Source organism: Pteropus alecto, unplaced genomic scaffold (assembly GCF_000325575.1).
Source record: "Pteropus alecto unplaced genomic scaffold, ASM32557v1 scaffold76, whole genome shotgun sequence".
Classification (NCBI taxonomy): domain Eukaryota; kingdom Metazoa; phylum Chordata; class Mammalia; order Chiroptera; family Pteropodidae; genus Pteropus; species Pteropus alecto.
In genome coordinates this window covers 29,004,081-29,016,700 of record NW_006443138.1, presented here as the reverse complement: position 1 = coordinate 29,016,700, position 12,620 = coordinate 29,004,081, and positions in this window count along the sequence as shown.

Genomic DNA, 12,620 nt, shown 5'->3' with positions numbered 1-12,620 from the left:
CCCACCCCCACCTCACTCTCGAGGCTCTCGCGCAGGCGTGTCAGTACCGAGGCTCCTGGGACTTGTAGTTTACTTATTCGAGGAGTAAAAGGGACTCAGACAGAAGGAGCCTACAACTTCCGTGATGCCCTGCAGTTGGTTAGCTTTATGCCTCATGGGAGTTGTAGTTTTCTTGTGAAAACCGCCCCTTCTGGGAGGCTGATGGGAGCGTCACCGTGAGTCGCTAAACCCCATCCTTAAGTCAGCGATAGCTGGGAAAATCATTATTTAGGGATAAATTGTTGAAGAAGAGAAGGAAGAAAAAAAGAAGAGGGAGGCCGGACAAGAGGAGACTCCTATCATGCTCTGCTAAAGCGAGAGAGAGAGCTCTTCGGGTTGCCATGCAATGAAAAATGATCTGTTGTTCTTCTCTAATGGAGAGTGTTGAGTGACTGTAGGAGTTTGGTGGTGGAGGGGGAAGGCAAAGCAGGAGAACCAGAGCCTGAGATCAGGGAGTCAGAAGAGCTAACGACTCCTTCTGTAGGTAAAAGCAACTTTGTAAAGATTGCGCATAAGATTAATATTGATTAAATGAATTGGGGAAGGAGACAGGAAAAATTATCTTCTATCCTCCTTTCCATAGCAATTAAGGCCACATTTTCGGCCCCAGCCCTAAACAGATATTCTGGCTCTCGGAGATGGTCTTGTCCTACTGAAATCAAGGATCTTAGCAAAATCTTTGCTAGAAACAAACAAAAAAACGGTGCAGGGGTGGATTCAAGAAAAGATAAACTCTACACATCTTTGTATCTTTTAGCACAAACTCGAGAGAGCTGAGTTGACTTTTGTGTAGTTTGTTGAAACTTAATTTCCATCTTTCTTTTGATTGGTGGCTTAGTAAAACAATACCTCCTCTTTCTCTAGAGGTCCATGAAAGTACACATGCAATTTAACCATGGCTTTGGACATAGAGGAAATCTGGAACCATACAGTTCATAGTAATGGAATGCTTTCCTTGAAAGCATCCTTGGGTTCCCTGGACCCCTTGCTTCTCGCAACTACTCATGTTTATACAGGTGGTGAGCACCAGGGGGCACCAGACAGAGTAGGAAGCCAAACCAGGGAGCCAGTGGCAGTTAAAAGTCTAAGCCTAAACGGTAAGAGCGGGAAGCACTTAAACGTACGCAACCGCATCAGAGCGTCCACACGCTCCTGCCTCTCATCAGCGCCCGCTGTGGAACCAGCTCATAAGCCCACATCGTAGCCGAGGACCACGCTAAGACTGAGTATTGGAAGCAACTGAAGATTCTTTCGTTAGCTCTAGTTTCCTAGGAAATGCCCACAACTTACCTGGATGAGCTCCACCTAGAGAAATTTTGCTATACAATTCATATTAATTCATCTGATACCATAAAATAGTTACACTAGTTTTCAAAATTCGAGGAGTAAAAGGGACTCAGACAGAAGGAGCCTACAACTTCCGTGATGCCCTGCAGTTGGTTAGCTTTATGCCTCATGGGAGTTGTAGTTTTCTTGTGAAAACCGCCCCTTCTGGGAGGCTGATGGGAGCGTCACCGTGAGTCGCTAAACCCCATCCTTAAGTCAGCGATAGCTGGGAAAATCATTATTTAGGGATAAATTGTTGAAGAAGAGAAGGAAGAAAAAAAGAAGAGGGAGGCCGGACAAGAGGAGACTCCTATCATGCTCTGCTAAAGCGAGAGAGAGAGCTCTTCGGGTTGCCATGCAATGAAAAATGATCTGTTGTTCTCTAATGGAGAGTGTTGAGTGACTGTAGGAGTTTGGTGGTGGAGGGGGAAGGCAAAGCAGGAGAACCAGAGCCTGAGATCAGGGAGTCAGAAGAGCTAACGACTCCTTCTGTAGGTAAAAGCAACTTTGTAAAGATTGCGCATAAGATTAATATTGATTAAATGAATTGGGGAAGGAGACAGGAAAAATTATCTTCTATCCTCCTTTCCATAGCAATTAAGGCCACATTTTCGGCCCCAGCCCTAAACAGATATTCTGGCTCTCGGAGATGGTCTTGTCCTACTGAAATCAAGGATCTTAGCAAAATCTTTGCTAGAAACAAACAAAAAAACGGTGCAGGGGTGGATTCAAGAAAAGATAAACTCTACAGATCTTTGTATCTTTTAGCACAAACTCGAGAGAGCTGAGTTGACTTTTGTGTAGTTTGTTGAAACTTAATTTCCATCTTTCTTTTGATTGGTGGCTTAGTAAAACAATACCTCCTCTTTCTCTAGAGGTCCATGAAAGTACACATGCAATTTAACCATGGCTTTGGACATAGAGGAAATCTGGAACCATACAGTTCATAGTAATGGAATGCTTTCCTTGAAAGCATCCTTGGGTTCCCTGGACCCCTTGCTTCTCGCAACTACTCATGTTTATACAGGTGGTGAGCACCAGGGGGCACCAGACAGAGTAGGAAGCCAAACCAGGGAGCCAGTGGCAGTTAAAAGTCTAAGCCTAAACGGTAAGAGCGGGAAGCACTTAAACGTACGCAACCGCATCAGAGCGTCCACACGCTCCTGCCTCTCATCAGCGCCCGCTGTGGAACCAGCTCATAAGCCCACATCGTAGCCGAGGACCACGCTAAGACTGAGTATTGGAAGCAACTGAAGATTCTTTCGTTAGCTCTAGTTTCCTAGGAAATGCCCACAACTTACCTGGATGAGCTCCACCTAGAGAAATTTTGCTATACAATTCATATTAATTCATCTGATACCATAAAATAGTTACACTAGTTTTCAAAATTTTTTTTTTTATCAAAAGCTACACCTTCAGGTATACAAAAAAGCTTGTTTTAAAACCAATGGTCGTTAGGTTTCGTGAAGTTAGCAGATTATGAACATTTTAAAATACAAACTCATTTGCTACGGTAATGGTAAATTTCACTACAGTATCTAGAAGTAATGGTTTGTCTCCAACTCTAAATTTAATGTAAGACAAAGGAAGAAATGACTTTAAAGTACATTTTTATCATGCTTCTTGAGGCAGATATTTAAAACTTGAACTCAATTGTTGCTTTACTAAAAAATAGTCTGATTTTAAACATAAGGCAACTAATTATAAATTGGTGTGTTAAAAGGAGATCAATAAATCACAATGTTCACATTCCAACACCATAAAAAATAAGGCTATTTTTGTGTGAATGGTCATTAAAAGGCTCTATTATTGCCTATTCCTGTTTACTGGGCACTGAAACTTTGGTTACACTGCATTGTACACAAGTCCCTTGATAATCACCAAGTCCTATCAACATGTTATTTCAACCAGGAACAACTAAATCCATTGTAAATAATTAACTGTTGATTTAAAGCCATACTTGCCCACATGACAGCTTTTCTTACTTGTGTAACATTAGCTTTACTATGAAAACAGTTATAAATTTAAGTTGAGTATAACCATATTGTGTACAATGGTTATATTTAAAGGTTAAACTGTTCAGTGTGAATATTTTACAACAGACACTTTATTTGCTTAGTTCCCTTTTTAATGCTTACCAACTTTCAATTAACATGATATTTTCTATTACTCATTCCTATAATACCCCTAATAATACATTTTCTTTCTCTGTCATTTCAATTACCAATTAGAGAGCTGACCCCTCTATATAAAACAGTAAATGATATAAGTAAAGGTAGCAGAAAGAACCCAGGACACAATGGATGCACTAAGCTCAGAGATTTTATTTCCTGACAGGTGGGTCCATAGACAAATACAAGTATTTTATTTCCTCTCACCATGTTCTTTATTCACTTTACTCTTTGTTTATTTTCTCACGTTGATTCATGTTTCTATTTCCCATCCATTCATATTTTATATTTACATGGTACCTACCCTTGGTAACTGACTAGCAATAGAAGCCACAGGCAGCTTTGATTTAGAGAATGGCTGAACACATAAAATCTACCTTATCTCATATGTGCCATAATTCATAGGGTAGATTCTTGAAGTATAAAAGGGAAAATACCACTTTGAAAACATTTGTCTTTTTTCTCCTTTCCCTCATTTCCCGTGCTCCTTTGTCTTGCTTGCGGATAATTTTTGCTTTACCTCCTTGTTAGCTGGAGCTCAAGACAGGAGAAGCAGGCAGTTAAACAATGAAGAATAGATTTTTAAAAATCTTTTTTTATTATTATAAATGAAATAAAGAGGGGTGTGACTTGCCTTATATCAAAGCATAGTATAAAACTGTAAGAGTAAATCTGTATGATATTGAGATAAGCATGGATAATGGAACAAAAAAATACAGAAATAGTCTCATGTATGTATGAGAGTTTCATTTATGAAGAAGGCATTTCAAGTCAGTGGGGAAAAATTAATAAACAGTGTTTTGACAATTGGTTATTCGTTTGAAAAACTAGGTTAAATGTCTACCTCGTGCCATTCATAAAATTAATATCCACATAGTTGAAAGAGATAACTGTTTTAAAAGAGAGCTTTTAGAATTTTTTTATAAAAAGAAAACATGAGATAGGAAAGGACTTCAGACAACAACCCCAGAGCCATAAAGAAAAAACAGTTGACTGTATCAAAATTGACAATTCTGTTCAATGAAGCACAATGAATAACTGGCAGAAAAACTTGAAACATGTATAACAAAAGACTAATATCCAAAATATATTAAAAAAACACCTTAAATCACAAAAAAAAGACAACCCAGTAGAAAAGAGAGTGAGGATATGAAGACAATTAAAACAGGAGGAAATGCAAACAACAAAAATAAGCTTGAAAAAATGCTGAAACTCAGTACTAGGGAAATACAAGTTAAAATAAGATATATATCTGTCTTCATAAAATTAGCAAAATTAAGGATTTATAATACCAGTGGTTAACAAGGGTGTGGAGAAACTCAGGTGCAACTTTTTCTGGAGACAATTTGTTAGTACTCATTAAAATATAAAATGTGTATAGCCTTTGACTCAGCAGTTTTCCTTCTTTGTACTATCTGAAAGAAATACTTGCACATGTGCACTACAAAAATAGTTATAAGAAGATTCACTACAGTTTTGTCTGTAACAAAAAACAATCTTCATGTACAATGATAAGAAAATAGTTAAACTATGATATATCCAATTTGGAAACACCATGCAACAACAGAAGAGAAAGAGGTAAATATATATATGGTGGTATAAAAATAATAACTGAAAAACTCAAGTTGCAGAATAATATGCACTAAATCATATGCTGTATTAAAATCATGTCTCTATATATTTAATTTAAATGCACAGAGAAAAGTCTGGGCAGTACACACCAAAATGAAAAAGGGCGAGGGTTACTTCTGGGGAGTACACGTAATTGTATTGTGTGAGTTTCTTAATACATTCTTGCATATTGCAGACAATTTGAAAAATACAGAATAGAATGTGAAAGTAAAAAACACTTTACTAGCCAAAGATATCAGCTTTTGATATTTATGTCTTTCTTTCTAGACTGATTTTAAAAAAAGTTTATAATTGTATTATAAGCCTTTCCAAGTTATTAAATATTCTTTGGAAGCATTTTTAATGCCTGTGTAGTATTCCATCATATGACACTATCAAGTATAAGTTTATTACATTATCTAAAAGAAACATTGGGGAAAATATTCATATCATGTCCCAAACCTTAACAAGCTCTCATGGGAAGAGGTTTATCAGACTCACCTAAGAAGCTATTACAAAATACACCCGTTAGAGTGTTTCATCGCCCCTACCCCCACCCAAACTAGTGTACTTTTGGTTAGAGAATTCATTGCAAGCAAACTTATACATCAAGATATATTTTTAACTTCTTCAAGAAAAGAAAATATTAGTGAATGGATTAGTAAATTAGGATTTGAACAAAGAATGGCATTGGAAAAAATACATACATTGAGAAATAGAAAAGGAATTTTTTGAAGTCACATTAAAAGATAAATATCAATTTAAAGCAAATATAACAATAATGTAATATATATTTATAATATATATAGAAGTAAATGGGCTACAATTACAGCACAAATGACAGGAGCGGAAAATGGAAGAATATGTTTATAAGGTTCTTAACACTAATGTATAAAATGGCATAATATTATTTGAAAGTAAACAATAAATTAAAGATCTATACAGTAAACACTAAAGCAATCACTAAAATTATAAAATAAATAGGTATAATTAATAAGCCAATAAAAATAAAATTGAATCATTAAAGAATACTTAAATCATTCAAGAGGAGGTAGGAAAAAAAGAAAAGAAAACACATGGGGCAACTAGAAAACAAAGAGCAACAGGAAGATTTTGATTCAGCCATATTGACAATTACAATAAATGTGAATGGTTTAAACTCTTCTAAACTCTCCAATCAAAAGGAAGACATTGACAGATTGGATAAAAAAGCGACATCCTACTATATGCTGCTCATATTCAGAAAACCACTTTAAATATTAAGACAGGTAAAAAAATGATGAAAAAAGATGTGCCATGCAAATACTAATCAAAATAAAGTAATAATGGCTATATTAATACAAAATAAGGACTATTAACAGGGATATAGAGAAGAATATCTCATAATGATAAAAAGGTCAATTCATCAGGAAGACATTTCAGTCCTAAATATGTGGGCACCTAATAATTAGGTTTAAAAAGAAGTGAAAACTCTGAAAAAAAATTAGACAAAGTCCTCAATTACAGTTAGATATCTCAAAATTCCTCATTCATTATCTGATAGGGCAAATAAACAAAAATGTCATTAAGGATATAGAATATAACATATCAAAATTTGCAGGATGAAGCTAAAGGAGTGCTTAGAGGGAAATGTATAACATTAAATGTTTATATTGGAAAGAAAGAAAAATCTAAAATAAATTATTTAAGATTTACCCTAAAAATTACAAAGAGAATGGGAAATTAACCTAGAGTAAGCAGAAAGAAGAAAATAATAAATCCAGAGTGGAAATCAGTGAAATAGAAAGAAGAAAAACAAAAGATAGAGTCAATAAAACCACAAACTATTTCTTTGAAAAGATTAATAAAATTAATAAACCTCTAGACAGACTAATCAAAAATAGAGAAGATTCAACCTACCAATATCAAAAACAAAATGGGACATCATGATAGTTGGTGCAGGTATAAAAATGATAATTGAAACATATCATGAACAACTTTATGCCAATATATTTGACAAATAAGATGACATAAACAAAAATCTTGAAACAAACTATCAAAGTTCGCTCAAGGGGAAAAGAAAAGAAAACCTAGTGGCCTTATGTCAAAGCAATTGAATTTATAGTTAATCTCACAAAGAAAACTCCAGATTCAAATGGCTTCATTGGTAAATTATAGCAAGCATATAAGGAAGAAATAATACCAATTCTACACAATCTTTTCAGAAAACAGAAGAGTAGGAAACAATTACAAACTCATACTATAAGGCCAATATTACCCAGTTACTAAAACCAGACAAAGACATTACACAAAAAGAAAACTACAGACCAATATTTATCATGAATGTGATGCAAAAATTATGAGCAAAATTTTGGTAAACCATATCTAGTAATATTTTTTAAAAATGGTAATACAGCATGTCCAGGTTGGATTTATCTCAAGATATAACAAGTCAATGTAATACAAAAACAGTGTAATTACTGGTGGTCTTATCCAATGCAACAAGAGAAGAAAAAAATGCAGACTATAAAGAAAGAACTTAAACTGCCTGTATTCACAGATATGATGATGCTCATAAAATATCTTAAGGAATCTAAAAATAAATAAATAACCCTAGTAGAACTAATAAGTGATTTAACAAGGACATTGGCTACAAGATCAACATACAAAAATCAATTGAATTTCTATACATAAGCCATGAACAATTGAAATTTATGATTTTAACTATATATCATATGGCCTTCAGACTTCAGCAAGTTTCCAGTGGTTGTCCCTTTGCAGAAACATTAATTTGAACAAATATTCACACACAAAAATACCTTCACAAGAGCTAAGAACTCTAGGTGGGGATTATATCACCTGGACGGAGCACAGAAATAAGGAAAAAAATGCATTGAAGAGGGTAGAAAACAATTTCACATTATCTCCGTCGCCCTTTCCCCAAGCCCAAGCAGCCCAGTGAGAAGAGAGACACTCTCTCAATGGGAGAAGGAGAGCAAAGTAAATACTTAGCTTCATGGCAGACCCCAGAACCAGGCCCATTACAGTGCCAGATTGACTCCTGTGGCCTAGGGTTCCCACAGAACTAGAGTCTAGGCCTGTTCCAGTAGATTTCTGCACTGGCCAGCCCCATGGACCCAGGCACCAAGTCCACCCCTACAGACCCAGGCTTCAGGCCCAACACCACAGCCCTAGATACCGGGGCTGTCTCTGTGAACTCAGGTCCAAGGCCTACCACCGTGGATTAGGCGCCAGGTCTGCTTTATGGATCCAAGTGCCAGTCTCAACCCAGTGGACCCAGGCTCTAGACCTAGTCTCCATGGAACCAGCACCATGCTGGCCTCTTTGGACTCAAGCATTAGGCCCGCCTACCTGTTGACCCCGGCACCAGACCTGCCCACCTGCTGACCCCGACACCAGATCTACCTACCAAAGGATGCCAACAGGCAACCCACACAGAATCTCTGAATGAGCTGGCTGTTGAAGGGCTTTTTCTGCCAAAACCAGTCTGTAAAGATTGGAAGAGGTGCCTACTTTTTCAAATATGCATATACCAACATGAAGTCACAAGGATCACAAATGATCAAGGAAACATGATATCACCAAACTAAACTAATAAAGCTCCAATAATTGACACTAAAGAAATGAAGATCTATGAAATATCTGACAAAAATTGAGACTAATCTTCTTAAAGGAATTTAGCGAACTGTAAGAAAACACAAAGACAACTAAATGAAATTAGCAATTTCCTGGATGTGATACCAAAAGCACAAGTAACAAAAACTAAAATGAACAAATGGGACAACATCAAAATAAAAGCTTCCACATGGTGAAGAAAACAATCAACAAAATGAAAAGGCACCCTACAGAAAGGGAGAAAATATTTGCAAACCATATAGCTGATATGGGGTTAATCTACAAACTGTATAATGAACTTATACAACTCGAAAGCAAAAAAATAACCCACTTTAAAAATGAACAAAGGACATAAATAGATATTTTCTAAAAGAAGACATCCAAATTGCCAACAGGTATATGAAAAGGTGTTCAACAGCACTAATCTTCAGGAAATGAAATCAAAACCTTGAAGAGATAAAACCTCACACCTGTTAGATTGGCTATTATCAAAAAGTTAAGACATAACAAGTGCTGATAAGGATGTGGAGAAAAGGGAATCCTTGTACACTGTTGGTGAGAATGTAAATTGGTACAGCCATTATGGAAAAAACAATATGGAAATTCCTCAAAAAAATAAAAATAGAACTACTATATAATCCATTGATTCTGATACTGGTTATCTAGCAAAAGGAAATGAAAACAGGATCTTGAAGAGATTTTTGCACTCTCATGTTCATTACAGCATTATTCACAAGGTATGGGAACAACTCTAAGTGTTCATTTACAAATTAATGGATAAAGAAGATGTGGTATATATACAAAAGGAAATATGATTCAGCCATGAGATAGCATGAAAACCTGTCATCTGTGACAATATGTGAAAAATCCTGACATAATGTCACAACTTTGAAAACGTTATACTAATTGAAATAAGCCAGACAGAAAAAGACAGATACTGTTTGATCTCACTTATGGAGCCCATTAAAAAAAAAAAAAGTGAAACTTATGGATGCAGAGAGTAGAATAGTGGTAACCAAAAAAAATATATGTTGATTAGTTTGACTGTACTGATCATTTCACTATGGATATGTATATCAAATCATCATGTTGTACACCTTAAATATATGTAATTTTTATTTTTAAAAATATAAGTAACAATTAAATATCATTTTAAATAGTGTCAAAAACGTAATATAATCAAGAATAAATTTAACAAACCATGTATAAGATTTATATGCTAAAAGCTACAAAATATTGCTGAGAGAAATTAAAGATCTAAATAAATGGAGAGATATACTCTACTATGGATCAAAACACTCAATATTGTCAAGATGTCAGTTCTCTCCAAATTAATCTATAGATTCAATGCAATCTCAATCAAAATCTCAGCAAACTTTTTAAGAATGGAAATTGATAAACTGATTTTAAATTTATATTGAAATACAAAGAAACTGGTATAGCCAAAACAATTTTGAAAAAGAACAAAGTTGAAAGGCTTACTTTACCTGATTTCAAGACTTACTTTAAAGCTGTAGTCATCAAAACAGTGTACTGACATAAAAATTGACAAATAATCAGTGGACCAGAATAGAGAGTGTTAAGACACCAATAGACAAAGGCGCCAAGGTAATTTAATGGGGAAAGGGTAAATTTCACAATAAATAATGCTGGAACAATTGGATGACCATATGGAAAAAAAATTAACCTTGATCTTTTCCTCATACTATACACAAAAATTAACTCAAGATTGATCAAACACTTAGATATGAGTTAAAACTATAAAACTTCCAGAAGAAAGCACAGAAGAAAATTGTCGTGACCTTGGGTTAGGCAAAGAATTTTCAGGAGTACATACCATAAAAGAAAAAATGTTAAACTGGACTTCATCAGAATTTTTAAATATTTTCTTCTTTAAAGGAAACATTACAAAAATGAAAAAGCCACAGACTGGGACTCAATATTGCAAAACAACTATCAGGAAAAATATTTGTAAATAAAATATATAGAGAACATTTTACAATTCAACATTAAGATAAGCAGTACAATAAGAAAATGTGCAAAAGATTCGAACAGATATTTTAACAAAAAGATAAATGAATGACAAATAAGCATATGAAAAGATGTACAACATCATTAGTTACTAAGTAAGTGAAAATTAAAACCACAATGAAACATTACCACATACTCACTAGAATGACTAAAATTAAGACAGAGAATACCAAGTGTTGACAAGGATGTAGAGCACCTGGTTCTCTCCTATGTTGCTGGTGGGAATACAATGGTACAGCCAGTTTGGAAAATAGTTTGACTTGCTAATAAAGTTGAGCATACACTTACCATATGATCCAGCAAATCCATTGCTATATATTTTACCCAAGAGAAGTGGAAACATGTCTACACAAAGACTTATACAGAAAATTTCATCATAATTTTACTCATGATAGCCAAAACTGGAAACAAACCAAATATTTATCAACAGGTGAATGGGTATGTAATTGTGATAGTTCCAAATAATGGAATACTACTCAGCAATATAAAGAAACAAACTATTGATATTGATATATATAATAATATAAATGAATCTCAAAAGCACTATGCTAAGTGAAAGATGTCAGACACAAAAGACTAATGATTTCCTTTATATATCAATCTAGGAAAGGCAAAACTATAGTTACACATCAGTTGCAGGATTGGGAGTGAGGGGACAGGATTGAACAAGAGGGAAATTTTCAAGTGCTGAAAATGTTTTCTGTTCTGATTTTGGTGGTAGTTACATGAATGTATTCATTCAGAACTACTTGAATAGTACACATTAAAGGAGCTATTTTTTATTGTACATATGTTATACCTCGACAAAGCAGATTTTTTAAATGACATATAATTCTGCCAAAATTATTGAAACATAATCTACAAGGACTCCTAATCTGTTTACAACTATTTGTCTTAATACCCAAAAAATGTAAAACATAATACCTAAAAAGTCTATATAAACTTTATGGGTGAAAATAAGCAGTGGTCATTTTCATCCATTTCAGTGGTTTTGAGAGACAGGGTAACTATAAAGAAAAACATTAAAAGAATTATGAACATAATCACTGCTCATCTGAGTTCTTTATTAGTAAGAACTAATAAATAGAGAGATGAGCTTTCCAACTCCTTATGATCTCTCTTAAGAGTTTGCTTACATTATTTAGTTTTCTATGATCAAGGAAAATTCTACATACTGCTTCAGTATTAATAATTTAATATTCAATGATAACTTTCAGAATCTTAAGATGATCACTTTATTGAACACACTTTGCTTAATTAACTTACACAGTCAAGTTTACTCTGCAACTAGAAAGAGTATTTAGCAAATTTAGTAACAACAGCAATAATATTACCGTCTCCCAAATGTCTGTATGTGTTTGGACTAATTGAAGATATTGTTGTAAATTTGCTTTCTTAGAGTGGCTGAGAATTAGGAAAAGAGCTCCAAGTTCTACAGTGTGTAGTGCTCCACAGTGTACAGAAGTATACATTCTTTTAAGACAGTAATAATAGTCCTTAAATAGTAGACTCATTTTTCTCCAACTTAATCACAAAGCTCATAAAATTATACACCATACAAGGAAACGATAGGGGAAAAAGATAAAGAAAAAAGAATGCAGGCCACCCAGGTCAGTAGTGGATGAGACCTTAGCAAATCTGTCTTCTCAAAGCTGGGGCCTTCATTGAACTGAATTAATAAATTAGTATTCCATTTTCAGAGTGGCAGGTTACCTCAACCTACTCTCTTTGGCACTTCCAGTGAAGTTTCTTTATATTTTCTTTAGGAAAATTCTAAAATGACTATTTCTTTCATGTTCCACTGCTTTCCTTCTCTCATCCTCTCCT